The sequence below is a fragment of the Phyllopteryx taeniolatus genome, unplaced genomic scaffold (assembly GCF_024500385.1).
Source record: "Phyllopteryx taeniolatus isolate TA_2022b unplaced genomic scaffold, UOR_Ptae_1.2 contig_33, whole genome shotgun sequence".
Classification (NCBI taxonomy): domain Eukaryota; kingdom Metazoa; phylum Chordata; class Actinopteri; order Syngnathiformes; family Syngnathidae; genus Phyllopteryx; species Phyllopteryx taeniolatus.
This window is the reverse complement of record NW_026903261.1, coordinates 238,422-261,607: the sequence shown is the minus strand read 5'-3', so window position 1 is coordinate 261,607 and position 23,186 is coordinate 238,422. Positions and strand designations below refer to the sequence as shown.

Below are 23,186 nucleotides of genomic sequence, written 5' to 3'. Positions count from 1 at the left end.
CCTGGTTTTCACCCTGGCAGCCCGGGTTTGACTACCATTTTGGGAAAGTTCCTTGAAACGCTTTGGCTCTCTGCCATTTAGACTTTGTCACCTCGTATGGTAACTACCTCAGTTCCAGTATTATGGCATGGATCACCCAGAGAACCAGGTCCGACTCCCAGTATGGTCTAGTGGTACGCTCGCCTGACTTTGGTGTGGGCAGCGTGGGTTCAGCTCACACTGTGATGGTGTGAAAGTGCGTGCGAATGGTTGTCCGTGTCTATATGTGCCCTGCGACTGAGTGGTGACCAGTTCAGGGTGTAGTCCGCCTTTCGCCTGAAGTCAGCAGGGATAGGCTCCAGCACCCTGTGACCCTAACCAGGATTCCACCAATTTGGCTGTTCATGCAGAAAACTTGCGATTGACCTTGGGGGAAAAAAACACAACAAAGGCATGGCCAAGTGGTCAGGATTCCTGGATTTCACCCATGTGGCCTGGGTTTGACTCTGGGTATGGGAACGTTCCCTGTATTCCACCATCAGAATCAGAATCAGAATCAGAATCATCTTTATTTGCCAAGTATGTCCAAAACACACAAGGAATTTGTCTCCGGTAGTTGGAGCCGCTCTAGTACAACAGACAGTCAATTTACAGAACACTTTGGAGACATAAAGACATTGACAAAAAACAACAACAAACAACAATTGTGCAAAAAGATGTCCTCAGTTCGAATGGCTAATATCGCAATAGTCCGGTGCAATGACCATTGTGCAAAGGGCACTGAGACTTCAAGGAGTGTATGCGGTTTAAAGTGACGAGTACTGCGATAATCTGGGACAATGGTTGTGCAAATGTTACAGATACTCCTCAATCAGTGTGCAAATGGAGCAGATGCTACTCTGGCATGAGTGGCCACTATATGCAAATAGTGCAGCACGGCGAGACAACTACAGTGAGTGCACGAGTAATACATAATACAGAAATACAGAAATGTGACAACGAACTCAAGTCAAAAAATTGCCAGCTTGTTGTAATGGAATTGTAAGTTAGCTGTTCAAGAAGTTGATTGCAAGAGGGAAGAAGCTGTTGGAATGTCTCGTAGTTCTAGTTTGCATTGATCGGTAGCGCCTACCTGAGGGAAGGAGCTGGAAGAGCTGGTGACCAGGGTGGGGAGGGTCCGAGAGGATTTTGCACGCCCTTGTCTTAGTTCTGGCAGCGTGCAAGTCCTCAAGGGTGGGTAGGGGGGGTACCGACAATCCTTTCAGCAGTTTTGATTGTCCGTTGCAGTCGGAGTTTGTCCTTTTTTGTAGCAGCACCAAACCAGACTGTGATGGAAGAACACAGGACTGATTCGATGACCGCTGTGTAGAACTGTCTCAGCAGCTCCGGTGGCAGGCCGTGCTTTCTCAGAAGCCGCAGGAAGTACGTCCTCTGCTGGGCCTTTTTGAGGACGGAGTTGATGTTGGTCGCCCACTTCAGGTCCTGGGAGATTGTAATTCCCAGGAACTTGAAGGTCTCGACGGTTGACACAAGGCAGCTGGACAGCTGGGCTTTGATCTTCATGCAGAAAATTTCCAACATATTGCGCATGGAAAAATAAACTTCTAATGAGCGGTCACCGTGATTTAATCATTTTTGCTGGATACACTGCGTAATACAATTGCCTACCCAGTACGGCAGCCTTACACACGGCATCTCTACCGGTCGGGTTATTGCTGCTTCCTGTTCCATTCTCTTCCTTCTCCCCCAATAAGAGCACCGCATCTTCCTCCTCCTCCATGTTCTCCAAGACCAGCACCACCTCTTCACTGCCACCATGGGGTCACCCAGTCCCTCAATAACCCCTCTGCTAGTGACCTCAACCCCTGATGCTGCTGCTAGTCATAACAAAACAATAACAATCATAACAAGAGTTATGTTCTTAATACACAAAGGCAATCCATGTAAGAAAATGCCATAAATTACACACAGACAGACTTGGAGGGTTTACGCTTTCTTTTATCAAAGTAATCCCGCTCATTTGTTCACGTCAAATAATATGTAAGTATCCCTGAATTGCTCTCGTGCTATATGTTAGCAGGACCAGCAAACCGCCTCGCTGGCATTGCCGATGCGTTCAGGTGCAGTGACGTGCTCGACAATCAGTGAATATAAGGTAATAGACTATAGTGGACCGGACAGGGAGTTGAGTTCATGTGCTCTTTAGCTTTTGGTGGGGCTATTCTTTGCGGGAAAACAATTAAAAGCCGAACATTATGTTTCCAAACAGGGACCTTACGTGTATTTGGCGAACATAACAACCACTACATAACTGAAACTGGTGCTCTCATGCTATCCGTTAACAGGACGAGCAAAGCGCCTCGCTAACTGGCATTGCCGATGCGTTCAGTGCATTGAGGTGTGCTTGACACTATGTGAAAGTAGGGCGAAAGACTCCTTGTTAGTTTAGTGGACAGTATCTCTACCTGTCTCGCGGAAAACTGGGGTTCGATTCCCTGACGGGGAGTTGACCTTCTGTGCTTTTCAGCTTTTCGTGTGGCTCTTCTTTGTGGGAAAACAAAAAAAGCAGATCAGCCTCGTTTCCAAAGAGGGACCTGACGCGTGTTTGGCGAACGTAACAACCACTACACGACTGAAACGGTTGCTATTGTGCCATGTGTGAGAAGGACCAGCCAACCTCCTCGCTTGCTGGCATTGCCGATGCATTCAGGTTCATTGACGTGTGCTTGACACTATGTGAAGGTAGGTCATAAGACTTCTCGTGAGTATAGTGGACAGTATCTCCGCCTGTCACGCGGAAGACCGGGGTTCGATTCCCTGACGGGGAGTTGAGTTCATGTTCTCTTCAACTTTTGGTGGGGCTCTTTGCGGGCAAACAAAAAAGCCTATCAGCTTTGTTTCCAAACAGGGACTTTGCACGTGTTTGGTGAACAGAACAACCACTCCACGACTGAAACTGTTAGCAGGACCAGCAAAACCGCCTTGCACGCTGGCATTGCCGACGCGTTGAGGTGCATTGACATGTGCTTGACAGTAGGTGAAGATAGGGCAAAAGACTCCTCGTTAATATAGTGGACAGTATCTCTGCCTGTCACGCGGAACACCGGCGTTCTATTCCCCGACGGGGAGTTGACCTCCTGTGCTTTTCGTGGGGCTCTTCTTTGTGGGAAAACAAAAAAGCCCATCACCCTCGTTTCCAAAGTGGGAGCTTACGCGTGTTTGGCGAACATAACAACCACTCCACGACTGAAACTGTTGCTCTCGTGCAATCAGTGAGCAGGACAAGCCAACCGCCTCGTTAGCTATTGCTGCGTTCAGTGCATTGACGTGTCCTTGACACAAGGTGTAGGTAGGTTAAAAGACTCCTTGTTAGTATAGTGGACAGTATCTCCGCCAGTCACGTAGCAGTCCGGGGTTCGTTTCCCTGATGGGGAGGTGAGTTCATGTTCTCTTTTGGTGGGGCTCTTCTTTGCGCGAAAACAAAAAAGCCCATCATTATGTTTCCAAACAAGGACCTAACATGGATTTGACGAACATAACAACCACTACACGACTGAAACTGGTGCTCTCATGCTATCCGTTAGCAGGACTAGCAAACCGCCTCGCAAGCTGGCATTGCCGATGCGTTCAGTGCATTGACGTGTGCTTGACACTAGGTGGAGGTAGGGCAAGAGACTCCTCGTTAGTATAGTGGACAGTATCTCTGCCTGTCGTGGAAGCCCGGGTTTCGGTTCCCCGACTGGGAGTTTAGTTCTTGTGGTCTTTAGCTTTTGGTGGGACTCTTCTTTGTAGATTTTGTTTTTTCCAGTAAGAAGTGAATAGAGGAAAGGGTCACTAGCCGTGGGCCTCACCCAATGAGTTGACAAGTCTTAATTGCACAATATTTCTCACTAAGAGTAAGATGTTAAATGATAGCAAGTCCACAAAATCCAATGACCAGACATATGATAACAGAGAATGAGCACCATATAGCAGAGGATGGTTTCGACCCATCAACCTCTGGGTTATGGGCCCAGCACTCTTCCAATGATCCACTCTGCTCGCTAGCCATTGTAATTGGTATGTACTCTTTTACCGTCTGACAAATGTCAGGCAGCCGCCAGCAACAGGGCTGTTCGTGTTGTCTCATGGCTGGATCATGCTACAAGACACATTTGGTCCTTCCCGATGACACTATATCAGACTACCGCATTCAAATCTTGACATTTCTCGGGCAGACACTACTCGACATTTATTCCGATAGCACCCTATGCCGTCTTTTACTATACCGGCTTTATCTTGTCAAATCAAACACTGTCCGAGAGTTGGAAGCAGAAAACGTGTCACCGGTCAACGCGACGGGACACACTCGTTACGATGGTGACGACAACAACAATGCGCCGCGTCAATGTCTTGTTTCTGTGTGTGCCTGTGCGTGACTGTGGGGGGACAAAATGTGGAAAAACCTGTTCGTCACTGGTGCTCGGGAGAGAACGTTCATTGAAGGATTGCTTGAGGTATGTTCACATACTTTTCATAAGATACGGCTCACAAGCAGGCAACAAAACGTTATGTACCCTAGCAAGTGCAAGCACATACGGTTGCACGTAAACATGACGGCGTTCCGTCGAATCATGCCCTAAAGCTTCGGTAAACATTGTGCGTGAGAAGAAATGTTAACAGCGCGCAGGTTTGTTGACAACGGTAAGCACGGGAGGTGATGCGCCGGTCAGAATACGCAATCCTGGTCTCTGTCAAGTTGCGCTGTCGGAGAGTTGTCGTTGATATCTCACACTACACGGAAGATATCAAAAAAGAACCCAATTTGCCAGACTTCATTTTGGCCTCGCAGGGCCAAATCGTTTGCCGTGGCTTTTGTCACACTACAAGTTTTGTCACCATACTTCCCTTCGGTCGGGCTTACATTTATCAAAAAATTCCCCGTACAAAAAAGGGATTTGCAGGTAGTGTGGCCGAGCGGTCCAAGGCGCTGGATTTAAGCTCCAGTCTCTCAGGAGGCGTGGGTTCAAACCCCACCACTGCCACTTCCTTTTCAATATCGTTAATATCCTACCATTTTGTCATTGGCTCCGACAAGGCGTTTGGGACAATACGTATTTTTGGCCACAAAAAGGTCGAGCTGTTTGCCGTTCTGTTTGGACTGTTTGCTTGTCGCCGTAAAATATTAGCTCCCCTGAAAGTGTTTGCCTTAATGTCATTACCTTTGTCTTTCACGCTGAGCTGTCGTGCCACCTTTATGGGTACTGACACAGTGATTTTAAATTGACAGAACAATGAATAAAGGACAAAAAAATTTTGTCAGTACAAAGTGAATTGAGGAAAGGGTCACTTCCCGTGGGTCTCAGCCAATGAGTTAACAAGTCTTAATTGCACAATATTTCTCACAAAGAGTAAGACGTTAAATGTTAGCAGTTCCACAACATCCTATGAGCAGACATATGACAACAGAGAACGAGCTCCAGATAGCAGAGGATGGTTTCGATCCATCGACCGCTGGATTATGGGACCAGCAAGCTTCCGCTGAACCACTCTGCTCTCTAGTCATTGTAGTTGGTATGTGCAACAGGGCTGTTCGGGTTCTCATGGCTGGCTCAGGCGACGAGACACATTTGGTCTTTCCCGATGACACTATGTCAGACTACTGCCATCAAACCTTGCCGTTTCTGGGGCAGACAGTGGCATCACGACTCGACATTTATTCCGATAGCACCCTATCCCGTCTTTTACCATCACTGGGCTTTATCTTGTCAAATTAAACACTGTCCGAGAGGTGGAAGCAGAAAATGTGTCACCGGTCAACGCGACGGGACACACTCGTTACGATGGTGACGCCAACAACAATGCGCCGCGTCAATGTCTTGTTTCTGTGTGTGCCTGTGCGTGTGAGTGACTGTGGGGGGAAAAAATGTGGAAAAACCTGTTCGTCACTGGTGCTCGGGAGAGAACGTTCATTGAAGGATTGCTTGAGGTATGTTCACGTAGTTTTCATACAATACGGCTCTCAAGCAGGCAACAAAACGTTGTGTACCCTAGCAAGCGCAAGCACATACGGTTGCACGTAAACATGCCGGCGTTCCGTCGAATCATGCCCTAAAGCTTCGGTAAACATTGGTTTGTGCGTGAGAAGAAATGTTAACAGCGCGCAGGTTTGTTGACAACGGTAAGCACGGGAGGTGATGCGCCGGTCAGAATATGCAATCCTGGTCTCTGTCAAGTTGCGCTGTCGGAGAGTTGTCGTTGATATGTCACACTACACGGAAGATATAAAAAAAGAACCCAATTTGCCAGACTTCATTTTGGCGTCGTAGGGCCAAATCGTTTGCCGTGGCTTTTGTCACACTACAAGTTTTGTCACCATACTTCCCGTTCGGTCGGGCTTACATTTATCAAAAAAATTCCCCGTACAAAAAAGGGGTTTGCAGGTAGTGTGGCCGAGCGGTCCAAGGCGCTGGATTTAAGCTCCAGTCTCTCAGGAGGCGTGGGTTCAAACCCCACCACTGCCACTTCCTTTTCAATATCGTTAATATCCTATCATTTTGTCATTGGCTCCGACAAGGCGTTTGGGACAATACGCATTTTTGGCCACAAAAAGGTCGAGCTGTTTGCCGTTCTGTTTGGACTGTTTGCTTGTCGCCGTAAAATATTAGCTCCCCTGAAAGTGTTTGCCTTAATGTCATTACCTTTGTCTTTCACGCTGAGCTGTCGTGCCACCTTTATGGGTACTGACACAGTGATTTTAAATTGACAGAACAATGAATAAAGGACAAAAAAAATTTGTCAGTACGAAGTGAATTGAGGAAAGGGTCACTTCCCGTGGGTCTCAGCCAATGAGTTAACAAGTCTTAATTGCACAATATTTCTCACAAAGAGTAAGACGTTAAATGTTAGCAGTTCCACAACATCCTATGAGCAGACATATGACAACAGAGAACGAGCTCCAGATAGCAGAGGATGGTTTCGATCCATCGACCGCTGGATTATGGGACCAGCAAGCTTCCGCTGAACCACTCTGCTCTCTAGTCATTGTAGTTGGTATGTGCAACAGGGCTGTTCGGGTTCTCATGGCTGGCTCAGGCGACAAGACATTTGGTCTTTCCCGATGACACTATGTCAGACTACTGCCATCAAACCTTGCCGTTTCTGGGGCATACAGTGGCAACACTACTCGACATTTATTCCGATAGCACCCTATCCCGTCTTTTACCATCACTGGGCTCTATCTTGTCAAATCAAACACTGTCTGAGAGGTGGAAGTAGAAAACGTGTCACCGGTCAACGCGACGGGACACACTCGTTACGATGGTGACGACAACAACAATGCGCCGCGTCAATCTCTTGTTTCTGTGTATGCCTGTGCGTGTGAGTGACTGTGGGGGGACAAAATGTGGAAAAACCTGTTCGTCACTGGTGCTCGGGAGAGAACGTTCATTGAAGGATTGCTTGAGGTATGTTCACGTACTTTTCATACAATACGGCTCGCAAGCAGGCAACAAAATATTATGTACCCTAGCAAGCGCAAGCACATACAGTTGTACGTAAACATGCCGGCATTCCGTGGAATCAATCAGCTTCAGTAAACATTTGTTTGTGCGTGAGAATAAATGTTAACAACGGCGCGCAAGTATGTGTACAACGGCAAGTACGGGAGGCGATGCGCCGGTCACAATACGCAATCCTACTGGTCTCCGTCAAGTTGCGCTGTCGGAGAGTTGTTGTTGATATGTCACAATGCACGGAAGATATCCCCAAAAAAAATCCAATTTGCCAGACTTCATTGGCGTCGTAGGGCCAAATCGTTTGTCGTGCCTGATGTCACACTACAAGAAGTTTTGTCATTCCCGACATATGTCGGGACCTGATCTGGGAAATCGGCTGCGATAGGTAATCAGTGTGTGAATGTGTGTGCATGTGTGTGGGGTGTCAGAGTTCAGGTGGGCAAAGGACAGAAGAGGAAGAGGGGGCAGAGCGGGCAGAGAGTTCAGATTCCTGAGAGGCCTTATGAATAAAACTGAGTCAGCTAGTCCTGGGCCGGAGACTCCGCAGTCTCCTGCCTGATGGCACAGATTTAAGAGGCTGTGTGATGGATGGGTGGCATCCCCCGCTATGCGGAGGACTTTGCAGGTGAGGAAGGGGTCCAAGGAGTCGGGGGGGGGGGGGGGGCAGGACAAGATGTGGTGCATGATTAGCCGCTTGAAGCACTTCATCAGGATGGGAGTGAGCGCCACCGTACGGTAGTCATTGAGGCAGGAGGGAGATGACTTCTTCGGGACTGGGATGATGGTGGGGGCTTTGAAGCACGTGGGGAAAACAGCCTGATTCAAGGAGGTGTTAAAAATGTCTGTGAAGACATCTGTGAGTTCAGCTTCACAGTCCCTCAGAACACAACCATGTATGTTATCTGGGCCCGGGGCTTTTCGTGTGTTGATCCTGTCGAGAGATCTTTTCACGCTGTCCCAGGTCAGTGTCAGCACTCGGTCACCAGGAGGGGGTGGAGTCTTGTGTGCAGGAGTGCTTTTGTGTGCCTCAAAGTGAGCAAAGAAGTCATTTAGCTCATTTGGTAGGGTGGTGGAGCTGTCGCAGGTCTGTGGTGTGGGTTTATAGTCCGTAATGGTCTGAATACCACGCCACAGACTCCTGGTGTCACTGCTGTCACTGAAGCGGTGGGCGATCTTCCTGGAGTACTCCCTCTTGGCCTCCTTGATGCCACGGGACAAATTGGCCCTGGCTGTCCTCAGGCCCTCCTCATTCCCAAATCTAAAAGCCGTGTTGCGGACCTTCAGTAGTCTGTAGACCTCCCCCAACAGCCATGACTTCTGATAAGCACGGACAGTGATGGACTTCGTGGTGGTGACATCATCCATGCGCTTGCTGATGTGGGCAGTAAAAGTCTCTCTTTACCCCGAACTGCAAAGATTTTTGACTTAATTTGTCTCTTGTTTTCATTTCACTTTTTATAACAAACAAGTTATATGCAAAGGTTAGCTAACTATGCGTCCGTCCGTCTATTTATCTATTCATGAGCAATCAAATCTATCCATCTCTCTGCCCATCTGCCCATCTCTCCCAAACAGTTACCCTCCAAACCCTGTTTGTAGTGTAGACATAAAGATATGTGCAAAAGTTAAAAAGCCCAGACTCCTTCAAAGAGGATTGTACAGGAAAACAAACAATTGTTAAAATGAAGTGTAGTAATTGGGTGAGTAATGATTTATCGATGCTCTGTTTGGGACGATAATTTGAAATAGGTAAATTGGTTTGTTTTGCGAGCAAACCCATTGTAAAATAGTGATCATAATCATAAATGATTTTATACAGTGGTAATACACTTATGCAATCGTTTAAAATGTGTGTCAATAATATGGTTGTGGTAATGCTAAAATTCGGTGGTTTTCCCTGGGACATCCCTACTTTTCGGCCATACTACATAGAGAATGCCCGATCTCGGCTGATCATGTCAGGGGCCTTCACAGATGGGGACCAGAAATAGGCCGCTGCCTTTTGAGTGGCCCCAATGGAGTCATTTATGAACTCACATTTATTTCAGCATGCTCGGTGCTGTTCATTGTCATTCCAAATGCATTCAAACGGGCACTCAGGTGAGTGAACTCAGAAAGCGCCGATTTGTAGATGGACGACTACTCGGTTTCTCTCCAGAGTGCGAATTTTACTGACTTCATCCTGGAATAGTTAAAAAAATACATATGAGTTCAGAATGCATGTTCGAAGCTGAACAATGAGTACAGTTGCGGAAAAAACCCGTACATACCTTTAATAAAAACAGTTTGCATGGGCACAGGCCGTGTCCCATGCAGCCGCACCATCCTCACTGCATGCATCGTATTTGGACCAAATAGACATGAAAATAATACCTGTAATTGTACAGAATTTGTGAGTGTGTGTGTGTGTGTGTGTGTGTGTGTGTGTGTGTGTGTGTGCGCTTAACAGAAGTACTAAACTGTGTTTAAGAAAAGTTGAAACCGCTGTGACAATACGCAGTTTGAATATTTAATTGGGCGGCACGGTGGCCGACTGGTTAGAGCGTCAGCCTCACAGTTCTGAGGACCCGGGTTCAATCCCTGGCCCCACCTGTGTGGAGTTTGCATGTTCTCCCCGTGCCTGCGTGGGTTTTCTCCGGGCACTCCGGTTTCCTCCCACATCCCAAAAACATGCATGAATTGGAGACTCTAAATTGCCCGTAGGCATGACTGTGAGTGCGAATGGTTGTTTGTTCCTATGTGCCCTGCGATTGGCTGGCAACCAGTTCAGGGTGTACCCCGCCTCCTGCCCGATGACAGCTGGGATAGGCTCCAGCACGCCCGCGACCCTAGTGAGGAGAAGCGGCTCAGAAAATGGATGGATTGAATATTTAATTGGGATTTTTTTCAGGTACCACTAGAGGGAACCCGCACCACTCAACAATTTGAGAACCACTGCTCTCTGCTGTTCATTTATACTTAATTGTTGTCCATGTGACCCTCAAGGTACACTTATTGATGCATTTAAAATTGGGGGAGGGGGGGGGGGGGAATCATCTCCACCCCCCCCCCCCCCACCCCTCAAAAAGCAACGTTTGTCATTCCCCCACCTTTCACACCAAATTTACATCACTGTCTCCAGATCAATCACTTGTTCAAACCACTACATCAAAATTGTTCAACTGTACAAGTGTCCAAGTTTTCAATTGTGTAACAATGTCTTTATGTCTGTTACAGAGGACTTGCTTCTACTGCTGTTTAAATGTCCGATCACGATGTTTTGAGCAAATGCCGTACTGAACCAAGTGACTTCAAATGATAAAGGATCAAGGATCAATCAACTGTGATTATATAGTGATTTTGACAGAGCAATAAACACACAATCATTTACACATTTCTGCATTGTACCTGTGTTGAAAATGCATGTGAAAATGGCGACTACATGTGGACCATAATAATACTGCAATGCACTTCATATACTCACACTGGCAACAGTATTCATTAACAATCATGTGACTTGTACAAAAAAAAATAAAAATAATCACTGGTTATTTGAAACGGCGACCGATCACAGCTGTGTGCTGATGGCAACGTACGACGGCCACAGCTCGAATCACTAAGTAGTTGGTCCGTGACACTGATGCAAACTAAGTACAGTAGCGGTGCTTGCGACTGGGACTGCCAGGACACAGAACATTTTCTGACAAAAAGTGTGACCAAAAAATTAAATAAAAGGAGTGTGACCTGAGTTGGGTGTGAGTATTTTTAAACAGAAAAGACAAAAGTGTCTTCATTTTTACATATTTTGTTATTTAATTTCCAGTATTCGTATCGTATTGTCTTTGACCACCAACGATCGAATCAATTCGATCTCTTACTCTATGAATTAATTCCAAAATAGTCCAATAGTCGAGTCAGCTGAGATACCCGCAACCCTCGACAAGATAAGCGGGTCAGAAAATGGATGGATGGATATTTATAATATATATGTATATATTATAACAATTTATCGAAGTGTTCTGAATAAAGAATTATTTTTTTTTAATTCTCTTATAATCATCCCAAAAATTGCGAATCGAAACTGTCAGAAACTGTGATATGTACCGAATCGTTAACTTGGTGGATGGATACAGACCAAGTGTGTGTGTGTGTGTATATATATCTATATATATATATATATAGATATATATATATATCCAAAAAAGTCCAATTTGCCAGTTCATTTTGGCGTCGTAGGGCCAAATCGTTGGTCGTGGCTTATGTCACACGACAAGAGGTTTTGTCGTTCCCGACATTATATGTCGGGCCCTATCTGGGAAATCGGCTGCGATAGCTTATCGGGCCAATATCTGGGCTAAAATCCTTTCGTTTGATCTTGGCATGAGAAGATTATTCTCCCATCCAGTGACTTGAAATTGTTGGCTTCAATGATTTCAGAGCTCTCCTTTCCACATTTTTCATGTCAAGGTTGGCTATGATATGGAATGCCGGGGATCCCATAACACAATTCCCGTTCGGTCGGGCTTACATTTGCCAAAATATTCCACTTACAAAGATGGGGTTTTCTGGCCGAGCAGTCCAAGGTGCTGGATTTAGGCTCCAGTCACTCACGAGGCATGGGTTCAAATGCCACCACTGCCACTTCCTTGTCAATATAGTTAATGTCTTACGATTTTGTCATTGGCTCCGACAAGGCGTTTGGGACAATAGATATTTTCGGCCACAAGAAAGTCAAGCTCTTTGCCGTTCTCTTTTGACTGTTTGATTATCGCCGTAAAATATTAGCTCCCCTGAAAGTGTTTGCCAGAATGTCATTACTTTTGTATTTCACGCTGTACTGTCGTGCCAACTTTATGGGTACTTACTCAGTGATTTTACATTGGCAGAACAGTAAATAAAGGATGATTTTATTTTTCAGTCAAAAGTGAATTGAGGAAAGGGTCATTACCCGTGGACCTCAGCCAATGAGTTGACAAGTCTAAATTGCATAATATTTCTAAGATAAGACATTAAATGCAGTTAAACAACGGCAGAGGATGGTTTCAATCCATCGACCTCTGGGTTATGGGCCTAGCACGCTTCCGCTGAACCACTCTACTCACTAGTCATTGCAGTTTGTATGTACTCTTTTACCGTCTGACAAATAGGCAGCCGCCAGCAACATGGCTGTTCCGGTTGTCTCATGGCTGGATCAGGTTACAAGACACATTTGGTCTTTCCCAATTCATGATGTCGCCTCGGTTACGCGCTATCAAGTATTGTTTTTGTTTTTGTGTTTTTCCTTCGTCTTTGGAGACATTACACGACTCACTTACACAAGGGGAGACTTGCTCACCATCAAGGAGGCTCCTCTGGACTTTCTTTCATCAACTTTCGCAAATCCGCTCAGTTTTTTCGCCGAGTTACTCACCGGAGCGACGTCCGCGGTCTTCGGCACATGGAGGCGGAGGCGACGCCACAGAGGGAAGCGAGCCGGCATCCAGGTGAAACTACGCATGAGAGGATACAGATTGGCGTTCCCGTCAATCCACCTCGCGAATGTACGCTCCCCATCCAACGAAATGGACGAGCTTCATCTCCTGATAAAGACGAGTAAACACTTCGGACGTTCCGCCGCCATGTGCTTTCCGGAAACCTGGCTTTGCGATGCTGTACCCGATGGCGCCGTCATGCTTCCCGGCTTCCATATTCACCGAGCAGACCGCGACATGGAATCATCGGGGAAAACAAAAGGCGGCGGGATATGCTTCTATATCAATGAAAAATGGTGTACGGACGTCACGGAGCTCAACACACACTGCAGCCCGCATTTGGAGTCGCTGTTTTTGAACTGTAAGCCATTTTACTCGCTGCGCGAGTTCGCATCATTCATTCTGGCTGGCGCCTATATTCCGCCTCAAGCTAACACGAACGCCGCACTGCTAACGCTCGCCAAACAAGTCAACGAAATTGAAAAAAAAAACACCCGGACTCACCCCTCATTATTCTCAGGGACTTTAACAAAGCTAAACTCAACCACGAACTCCCTAAATACAAGCAGCACATCGACTGTCCTCCCAGGGAAAATAACATTTTAGACCACTGCTATACTGTGCTAAAAAACACATACCGTGCTTTACCTCGTGCCGCCCTGGGTTCGTCTGATCACTGCTTAATTCACTTAATACCGACGTACAGGCAAGAACTTAAATGCGCGAAGAATGTACCATCAAAGTCATTTCGCACTTTCAACAACAACAAGCCATGGTTCACTGCCAAACTTAAGCAGCTTCGCCAAGCTAAGGAGGACGCATATCAGAGCGGGGACAGGGCCCTGTATAATCGAGCTGGAAACCAGCTGACTAAAGAAATTAACATTGCAAAGAGCAACTATGCAGCAAAGTTGGAAAAACAGTTTAGCGCTAACGACGCTAAATCAGTCCGGCATGGATTCCAATCGCTGACTAATTCAAAGCGACGATCCCCCCAAGCTGAGAACAATAGCACACTAGCCAACAACTTGAATACCTTCTACTGCAGATTTGAAAAGGACAGTTTCACACCCCACACCCACCCAGCCGCACCACCGACCCCTATCACACCACCGACTTCTGCGTTAACCATCCGCGAACAGGATGTGAGGCGCATCTTCAAACAACAAAAGATTAACAAAGGCCCCGACCATGTGTCCCCATCCTGCCTCAAAGTCTGCGCTGACCAGATCGCGCCAGTCTTCACTCAGATCTTCAATAGATCTCTGGAACTGTGCGAAGTACCATCCTGTTTCAAACGCTCCACCATCATTCCAGTCCCCAAGAAACCTGCAATCTTGGGTCTAAATGAATACAGGCCTGTCGCCTTGACATCTGTGGTTATGAAGTCCTTTGAACGTCTTGTGCTGGACCACCTCAAGAGTGTCACAGGTCCTCTGCTGGATCCCCTGAAGTTTGCCTACAGAGCGAACAGGTCTGCGGAGGAATTAGTCAACATGGGACTGCACTTCATCCTAGAACACCTCGACAGTGCAGGGACCTACGCGAGGATCCTGTTCGTGGACTTCAGCTCAGCGTTCAACACCGTCATCCCTGAACTCCTTTCCTCCAAGCTTCTCCAGCTCAGCGACTCACCTGCCATCTGCCAGTGGATTTACAGCTTTCTGACGGGCAGGACACAGCAGGTGAGGCTGGGGGAGGCCACCTCATCCACACGCAGCATCAGCACTGGGGCGCCCCAAGGTTGTGTCCTCTCTCCGCTGCTCTTCTCTCTCAACATGAACGACTGCACCTCAGTCTGCGGTTTCTGAGAAAGCATGACCTGCCACAGGAACTGCTGAGGCAGTTCTACACAGCGGTCATCGAATCAGTCCTGTGTTCTTCCATCACAGTCTGGTTTGGTGCTGTTGGATTTATCTCACCCAACACCAATAAAAATGCACAAAAGGAAAGAAGACACTGGTTTCTCTTTCTCATGAGGAGGGCGTATGGGAGATTGTTCAGATTACAGCCTCTCAACACGCTCAAAACAATCTCTCCCGTCGCTCCTGCGTTTATTTGAAAATAGGAAGGTTTTACAAGACATAACGTTCTAAGCAACAAGACACAACACACTAAGGGTAGGGTTTCAAGGTGAAAACATGGGACCAACACCTTTTCCGCCAGAATATGCCCACAAGCTCATCATCAAACACATTGGGTGACTTGATTTGTATTTCAATATTAAACTATGGGCCGTTTTGCTTATGTTAAACTTCTTTATATGTTCTTTTGCTGTTTTTAGTGACCAACTGGACCAATCATAACCTGTTTCACCAATGAGGTGATCCCATCCAAAGCCTATAGTTGCATACCAGTCATATCCAAATCCCCAATTCTGCCCATTCTCTTGAGCATCAATGGTGAGAGCCGCATATGGAATTATGATTAAAGCAGTTTGATTTTGGGGGGCACAAAATATTAAACCGGTTTGCCGCGTTTGGAGGCCATGCCCACAGTTCTGATCATCAGCTGTACTCCTTTTGATACGAGTTAATTATTTAAAATTTTCCATTATTGGGTTCGTCATATTGGTCCAGTTGGTAGGTGATTTTCTATCTAAAAAATTGGTTGTGGACGTCCCATGTACCACAAAAACAAAACCAACACCATAGTAGCCAAAGTTGCTACGCAACAACTTATCGAATCTCGTAACCAACGTGGGTGTGCCATTCTGCTGAGTTCTCACTAAACGGGTTGGTGTCTTTTTTCTTCACTGACCAGCAAGCGTTTTCAGAATCTACACATCTGCTCCCGCTCCGTTATCAGACTTTTGCTCACCTTCCCTATTTGAGTACTCAGCTGAAATGACTCTTTTACATTGTGTTAAATGAACCCACGTATTTCTTTCTGCTATTTTTAGGGCTGTTGGAGTTGTCAATAACACTTGATACGGTCCTTCCCACTTTGGTGAATGCCAGTGCTTCTTTTTGATGCTTCGAATTAGGACCCAGTCTCCTGGTCCAACCAACTTGGTTTCCTGCTGGGAAACATGTTTACTTTCAGCAGATACTTTTAAATCATTTTGTTTCTCGAACAACTTTCTCATGTAATCAGCTAAGTTTGTTTCGTCATCAAGTTCCCATTTTTGTTTAAACAACGGAAGTCTATAAGGTCTTCCAAACAATGTTTTGTAAGGTGTTAAACCTGTGGTGCTTGTAATGTTGATGTACATTTTAACGAGGTCAAAACACTGTGTCCATGACCTTCCTGTCTCTTCCATACATTTTTTCAGTAAATTTTTTATTGTCCCATTCATTCTTTCCACTAGACCTGCACTCTGAGGGTGGTCAGCACAATGGTTTATCAAATTGATGTGGAACATGGTTCCTATTTTATTGATTATTTGATTTACAAAATGAGTCCCATTATCGCTGTAAATGGTTTCAGGTATGCCATTTCTTGGAATGATGTCTTTACATAGTGCTTTTGCCACCGTCAGAGCATCAGGTGATTTTGTTGGGAATAATTCGATCCATTTAGAAAATGCATCTATGATAACCAAACAGTACTTCTTTCCCTCACTTTGACTTAATTCTATGTAATCCATGTGAATGCGTTGGAAGGGGTATGTAGGCACTGGGAATTTACCTCTTGTAGGTCGCAATTGCCCTTGCGGATTATGTCGTGCACAGATCATGCATGCTCTACAATAATTCTTTGAATATAAATTGAAACCATAGGTTGTAAAGTGGCGGCACGGTGGATGACTGGTAAGAGCGTCAGCCTCACAGTTCTGAGGACCCGGGTTCAATCCCTGGCCCCGCCTGTGTGGAGTTTGCATGTTCTCCCCGTGCCTGCGTGGGTTTTCTCCGGGCACTCCGGTTTCCTCCCACATCCCAAAAACATGCATTAATTGGAGACTCGAAATTGCCCTTAGGCATGACTGTGAGTGCGAATGGTTGTTTGTTTCTATGTGCCCTGCGATTGGCTGGCAACCAGTTCACGGTGTACCCCGCCTCCTGCCCGATGACGGCTGGGATGGGCTCCAGCACGCCCGCGACCCTAGTGAGGAGAAGCGGCTCAGAAAATGGATGGATGGATGGTTGTAAAGTGTCGATGTATCTGTGCCACCATCCCTCCAGTTGAGACATGTGACACACCATGGCTCAATATAGCAGCCCATTTAAATAGGTTCTTTGGAAGTATTTGTTTCCCTTCTGTGCTAATGTAAATTTCATTTTGTAGTTTTGTCAAGTGGGCGGCCAAGCCACATAAAGCGATGGAAACAAAAGGTGATAATTGGCTTATGTAGCTGGGTTCATTTGATTGTGTTTAGCCCCAGATTAAATTCCTGGTTCAACCACCAGAGGTTGCCAAACCAAATTTAGATCATGAAGTATGAGTCGCCATGTCAAGTTTGTCTTCTTGAATATCTTAAAACTATTAAACCCCCTATCATAGTAAACAAACACATACTGAAGTCAACCGCTTATAACCATTTGTTTGATTTTATATCCTTGAGATATTTTGATGTTCTCTTTTGATGTTATAACTTGGATGTTCTTTTGGAAATCATTGATAAGAAGTACATCAAGCCTAGTAAGACTGTTATACATTATTCTTACTCTTATATTACTGATAGAAAATGCTTTGAAACTGCTTTTGTGCAAGAACTGTAACCTGTGTAAGAGTGTCTCTCTCAGGCATCGCATCACAAGATGTACTACGAAAAGCGTACCTGTTGAATACAGGAGAGAATGGTATTCACATGAATGTATATACATTTATTTAACAATTACATATATACATGTATTGCAGATTGCTTAGAGATTGACATAGTGTGATGACATGTATTGGTTGAGTTCAAGACATATGAATATGCTTGAATGTATTTACTAAGAAGCCTATTTGGGTGAGCAAATAAGAGGTCAAGTCAGGATAACGTTGAAAGTAAAAGTGAAAGATACTTCCACTCAGGTCACGTCAGGACGCTCTGAGGGAGAAACAGGTGCTTCCCACTCAGGTCAAAATAAGGACACGCTGAGAAGTGAAAGTAAAAGATACCGCCACTCTGAGGGAGAAACAGGTGCTTCCCACTCGGGTCGTATCAGGATAGAGTAAACAAAGGAATATTTTTAGAAAAAGGGAGTTTCTGTAAAACCAAGGTTATAAATGCCTCACATGCTCAGAAACGGGGCTCCTTCTTCTCTCGAGAAAGGGAGACACACGTCCTTTTTCCCTCGCAATGAAAATGACATGCTGGCAGGAGGAATTCATCTTTGAATCTTCCTCTTTAATTGGGTAAGACTAAAAGAATATTATAATAAGGTAACTAATAGAACCGCTATTGACATTGCGTGGATAGGAAAAAGGGCTAGTCAGCTGTCCAGGGATTCTTATATTCCAAATTATCTTATTATTAATTGGCATCACGGCTCCGTAGGACTTGATCACTCCTTAAGGCTCACTCAAAAGGTAATACTGGTTTTTATGATTTATTACTTTTAAACTACTTCTACTTATTTTCATTGTTATTATTCTCATTATTGTTTATTTTAGATTACAAACCCTTTCTGTCATATTATCATTTTAACCTTGAAGCAGGGGACATTAAGTACGAGTGGCCCATATTCTGTCAACAGACTTTGTCTTCATTCTCCTGCTCTTGACATGGATTCCTACATTTCAGATGAGTATTGAGTCAGTAAGTCAGAGGCACTGGCATGCATATAAACATCAGAAAACTATGATGCAATGAAAAACAACACAATCGAAGTCGGAGTGGCTGAGCCGTCAAAGCAACTCCATTCAGGTTGCAATATCTACGGGTATGCGGGTTGACATTCTGCTTCTTGTGTGATTAGACTGACAAAAACTGTCTGTTTCCTCTCCTTGGCTTTCCAGTCCAACAAAAATTTGTACGACTCGGGTGTTATCATTGTTTCTGCCCAACACTGCCACGAAACAACACAAGGAATATTTGTGAGGATGGCCCAGCGCGCCAAGTTGGTGAACTAAGTTCGCAAAGTCTACGCATGTGACCCCCTTCTGACAAGATGTGACCAACAAACACTTGGTTCCTGTCCCCGGTCGTCCAGTACAGGTAGGGGAAAATGTGTGTTTTGCAAGCAGAAGGAGTTTGTACTCATTTACCTCAAATAGAGCTGAATATACACAAAACAGTCAAGCTGCACTAGCCTAGGAATCGGACCCAGGCCTCCAGCGTGGCAGGCGAGATTTCTACCACTGAACCACCAATGCTTGGTATGGGGGCTCTTGCACTTTGACTACATTCCAATGCTCTCGAACGGGTCGCCCACCGGATGAGCAGACCGCCTGGGGTGAATAAAGATCCGGACCCTTTGTTCCTTCTAAACAACACACCGTACTACTGTCAGGATGGCCGAGCGGTCCAAGGCGCTGCATTAAGGTTGCAGTCTCTATGGAGGCGTGGGTTCAAATCCCACTCCTGACAGTGTCAAGTGTATAAAGACAATGTGTCCATTCTGTCATTCATTTACTTTTTGTGAGTGCGCCTCTGCTGAGGGGGAATTCAGTGCTCACATGGCGAGTGACAATGTGACTCAGAAGGGCGTGATAAAGGCGAAAGCCTCCTCACCCCTCTCCGATATAAGCGCGAGTCGTGCTTACTTATAGGAATAATGTGCTCGTCACAGACTGTCAATAATGACCACCATCTTCACACATAAGGGTTTCCAGATGAGCACTCGACAACAGGACAACCAAAGGTCGCAGTTCGATGATCGACTTTGTGGTCGTGTCATCGGACATGCTGCCGCATTTCTTGGACACTGGGGTGAAAAGAGGGGCGGAGCTGCAATCTGATTCCCACTGGGTGGTGTGTTTGCTTCGATGTTGGGGGCAGATGTCAGTTCGACATGAAAGAGAATTACGTATTGTTAGGGTGTGCTGGTAATGTCTGGCAGAGTCCCCAGTCAGAAGGAGCTTCAACTCCCACCTCCGGCAAAACTTTGTCCATGTCCCGGGGGAAGCAGGGGACATTAAGTATGAGTGACCCATGTTCTGTCAACTGACTTTGTCTTCATTCTCCTGCTCTTGACATGGATTCGTACATTTCAGATGAGTATTGAGTCAGTAAGTCAGAGGCACTGGCATGCATATAAACATCAGAAAACTATGATGCAATGAAAAACAACACAATCGAAGTCTGTCGGAGTGGCTGAGCCGTCCAAGCAACTCCATTCAGGTTGCAATATCTACGGGTATGCGGGTTGACATTCTGCTTCTTGTGTGATTAGACTGACAAAAACTGTCTGTTTCCTCTCCTTGGCTTTCTTGTCCAACAAAAATTGGTACAACGAGGGTGTTATCATTGTTTCTGCCGTACACTGCCACGAAACAACACAAGGAATATTTGTGAGGATGGCCCAGCGCGCCAAGTTGGTGAACTAAGTTCGCAAAGTCTACGCATATGACCCACTTCTGACAAGATGTGAACAACAAACACTTGGTTCCTGTCCTCGGTCGTCCAGAACCGGGAGGGGAAAATGTGTGTTTTGCAAGCAGAAGGAGTTTGTACTCATTTACCTCAAATAGAGCTGAATATACACAAAACAGTCAAGCTGCACTGGCCGGGAATCGGACCCGGGCCTCCAGCGTGGCAGGCGAGAATTCTACCACTGAACCACCAATGCTTGGTATGGGGTCTCTTGCACTTTGACTACATTCCAATGCTCTCGAACGGGTCGCCCACCGGATGAGCAGACCGCCTGGGGTGAATAAAGATCCGGACCCTTTGTTCCTTCTAAACAACACAACGTACTACTGTCAGGATGGCCGAGCGGTCCAAGGCGCTGCATTAAGGTTGCAGTCTCTATGGAGGCGTGGGTTCAAATCCCACTCCTGACAGTGTCTAGTGTATAAAGACAATGTGTCCATTCTGTCATTCATTTCCTTTTTGTGAGTGCGCCTCTGCTGAGGGGGAATTCAGTGCTCACATGGCGAGTGACAATGTGACTCGGAAGGGCGTGATAAAGGCGAAAGCCTCCTCCCCTCCCGATCTAAGCGCGAGTCGTGCTTACTATAGGAATAATGTGCTCGTCACAGACTGTCAATAATCAAGATGGCGCCTACCAGTGTGGTCGCCTCGGTAACGCGCTCTCTAGTATTGTCTTTGTTTTTGTGTTTTTTGTGTTTTTCGTCCGTCTTTGGAGACCTTACACGACTCACTTACACAAGGGGAGACCTGCTAACCATCAAGGAGTCTACTCCGGACTTTCTGTCACCAACTTTCGAATATCCGCTCAGTTTTTTCCCCGAGTTACTCACCGGAGCGGCGTCCTCGGTTTTCGGCGCATGGAGATGGAAGCGTCGCCACAGAGGGAAGCGAGCAGGCATTCAGGTGAAACTCCGCAAGAGAGGACACAGATTGGCGTTCCCGTCGATCCACCTCGCGAATGTACGCTCCCTACCCAACAAAATGGACGAGCTTCATCTTCTGTTAAAGACCAGTAAAGACTTCGGACGTTCCGCGGCCATGTGCTTCACGGAGACCTGGCTTTGCAACGCTGTACCCGATGGCGCTGTTATGCTTCCCGGTTTCCACATTCATCGAGCGGACCGCGACATGGAATCATCGGGGAAAACAAAGGACGGCGGGATATGCCTCTATGTCAACGAAAAATGGTGTACGGACGTCACGGTGCTCAGCACAAACTGCAGCCCACATTTGGAGTCGCTATTCGTAAACTGTAAACCATTCTACTCCCCACGTGAGTTCGCATCATTCATTCTCGCTGGCGTCTATATTCCGCCTCAAGCTAACACGAACGCCGCATTGCTAACGCTCGCCGATCAAGTCAACGAAATTGAAAAAAAACACCCCGACTCACCCCTCATTATTCTCGGGGACTTTAACAAAGCTAAACTCAACCACGAACTCCCTAAATACAAGCAGCACATCGACTGTCCTACCAGGGAAAATAATACTTTAGACCACTGCTACACCACGGTAAAAAACGCATACCGTGCTATACCTCGTGCAGCCTTGGGCTCGTCTGATCACTGCTTAATTCACTTAATAGCGACGTACAGGCAAGAACTTAAATGTGCGAAGCCTACAGTGAAAACAGTCAAAACGTGGACAAATGAAGCCAAGATGGAACTTCAAAGCTGCTTAGACTGCACAGACTGGAGTGTCTTTGAAAATTCAGCTGGCAGCCTGGATGAATATACGGACACTGTCACATCCTATATCAGTTTCTGTGAAGAGGTCTGTGTTCCAACAAAATCATTTCGCACATTCAACAACAATAAGCCGTGGTTCACTGCTAAACTTAAGCAGCTTCGCCAAGCTAAGGAGGACGCATATCAGAGCGGGGACAGGGCCCTGTATAATCGAGCTAGAAACCAGCTGACCAAAGAAATTAACATTGCAAAGAGGAGCTATACAGCAAAGTTGGAAAAACAGTTTAGCGCAAACGACTCTAAATCAGTCTGGCATGCATTCCAGTCGCTGACTAATTACAAGCGACGATCCCCCCAAGCTGAGAACAATAGCACACTAGCCAACGACTTGAATACCTTCTACTGCAGATTTGAAAAGGACAGTTTCACACCACACACCAACCCGGCCGCACCCGCGACCACAATCACACCTCTGACTTCTGCGTTAACCATCCATGAACAGGATGTGAGACGCATCTTCAAACAACAAAAGATTAACAAAGCGGCAGGCCCGGACCACGTGTCTCCATCCTGCCTCAAAGTCTGCGCGGACCAGCTCGCGCCAGTCTTCACTCAGATCTTCAACAGATCACTGGAAATGTGCGAAGTTCGATCCTGCTTCAAACGCTCCACCATCATCCCAGTCCCCAAGAAACCTGCAATCTTGGGTCTGAATGACTACAGGCCTGTCGCTTTGACATCTGTGGTCATGAAGTCCTTTGAACGTCTTGTGCTGGACCACCTCAAGAGTGTCACAGGTCCCCTGCTGGACCCCCTGCAGTTTGCCTACCAAGCGAACAGATCTGCGGATGATGCAGTCAACATGGGACTGCACTTCATCCTAGAACTCCTCGACAGTGCAGGGACCTACGCGAGGATCCTGTTCGTGGACTTCAGCTCAGCGTTCAACACCATCATCCCTGAACTCCTTTCATCCAAGCTTCTCCAGCTCAGCGTCTCACCTGCCATCTACCAGTGGATTTACAGCTTTCTGACGGGCAGGACACAGCAGGTCAGGCTGGGGGAGGCCACCTCATCCACACGCAGCATCAGCACTGGGGCGCCCCAAGGT

The 23,186-nt window shown here is 46.4% G+C and overlaps 1 long non-coding RNA gene and 5 other non-coding genes across 6 annotated transcripts; 5 read left to right on the top strand and 1 right to left on the bottom strand.

Annotated features, from left to right (window-relative positions):
• The first annotated feature begins 4,921 nt into the window (after positions 1-4,921).
• Positions 4,922-5,003, top strand: trnal-uaa (transfer RNA leucine (anticodon UAA)). Its single transcript has one exon. It is a non-coding gene; the product is annotated as a tRNA-Leu (tRNA).
• A 1,397-nt stretch (positions 5,004-6,400) lies between these two features.
• Positions 6,401-6,482, top strand: trnal-uaa (transfer RNA leucine (anticodon UAA)). The gene has a single exon. It is a non-coding gene; the product is annotated as a tRNA-Leu (tRNA).
• Positions 6,483-7,014: 532 nt separating this feature from the next.
• On the top strand, positions 7,015-11,189 carry LOC133473642 (uncharacterized). Its single transcript, XR_009787181.1, has 3 exons — positions 7,015-7,424; positions 10,366-10,460; positions 10,692-11,189. It is a non-coding gene; the product is annotated as an uncharacterized LOC133473642 (long non-coding RNA).
• An 8,111-nt stretch (positions 11,190-19,300) lies between these two features.
• On the top strand, positions 19,301-19,382 carry trnal-aag (transfer RNA leucine (anticodon AAG)). The gene has a single exon. It is a non-coding gene; the product is annotated as a tRNA-Leu (tRNA).
• Positions 19,383-20,512: 1,130 nt separating this feature from the next.
• Positions 20,513-20,583, bottom strand: trnag-gcc (transfer RNA glycine (anticodon GCC)). The gene has a single exon. It is a non-coding gene; the product is annotated as a tRNA-Gly (tRNA).
• A 132-nt stretch (positions 20,584-20,715) lies between these two features.
• trnal-aag (transfer RNA leucine (anticodon AAG)) lies at positions 20,716-20,797 on the top strand. The gene has a single exon. It is a non-coding gene; the product is annotated as a tRNA-Leu (tRNA).
• Positions 20,798-23,186: the final 2,389 nt, after the last annotated feature.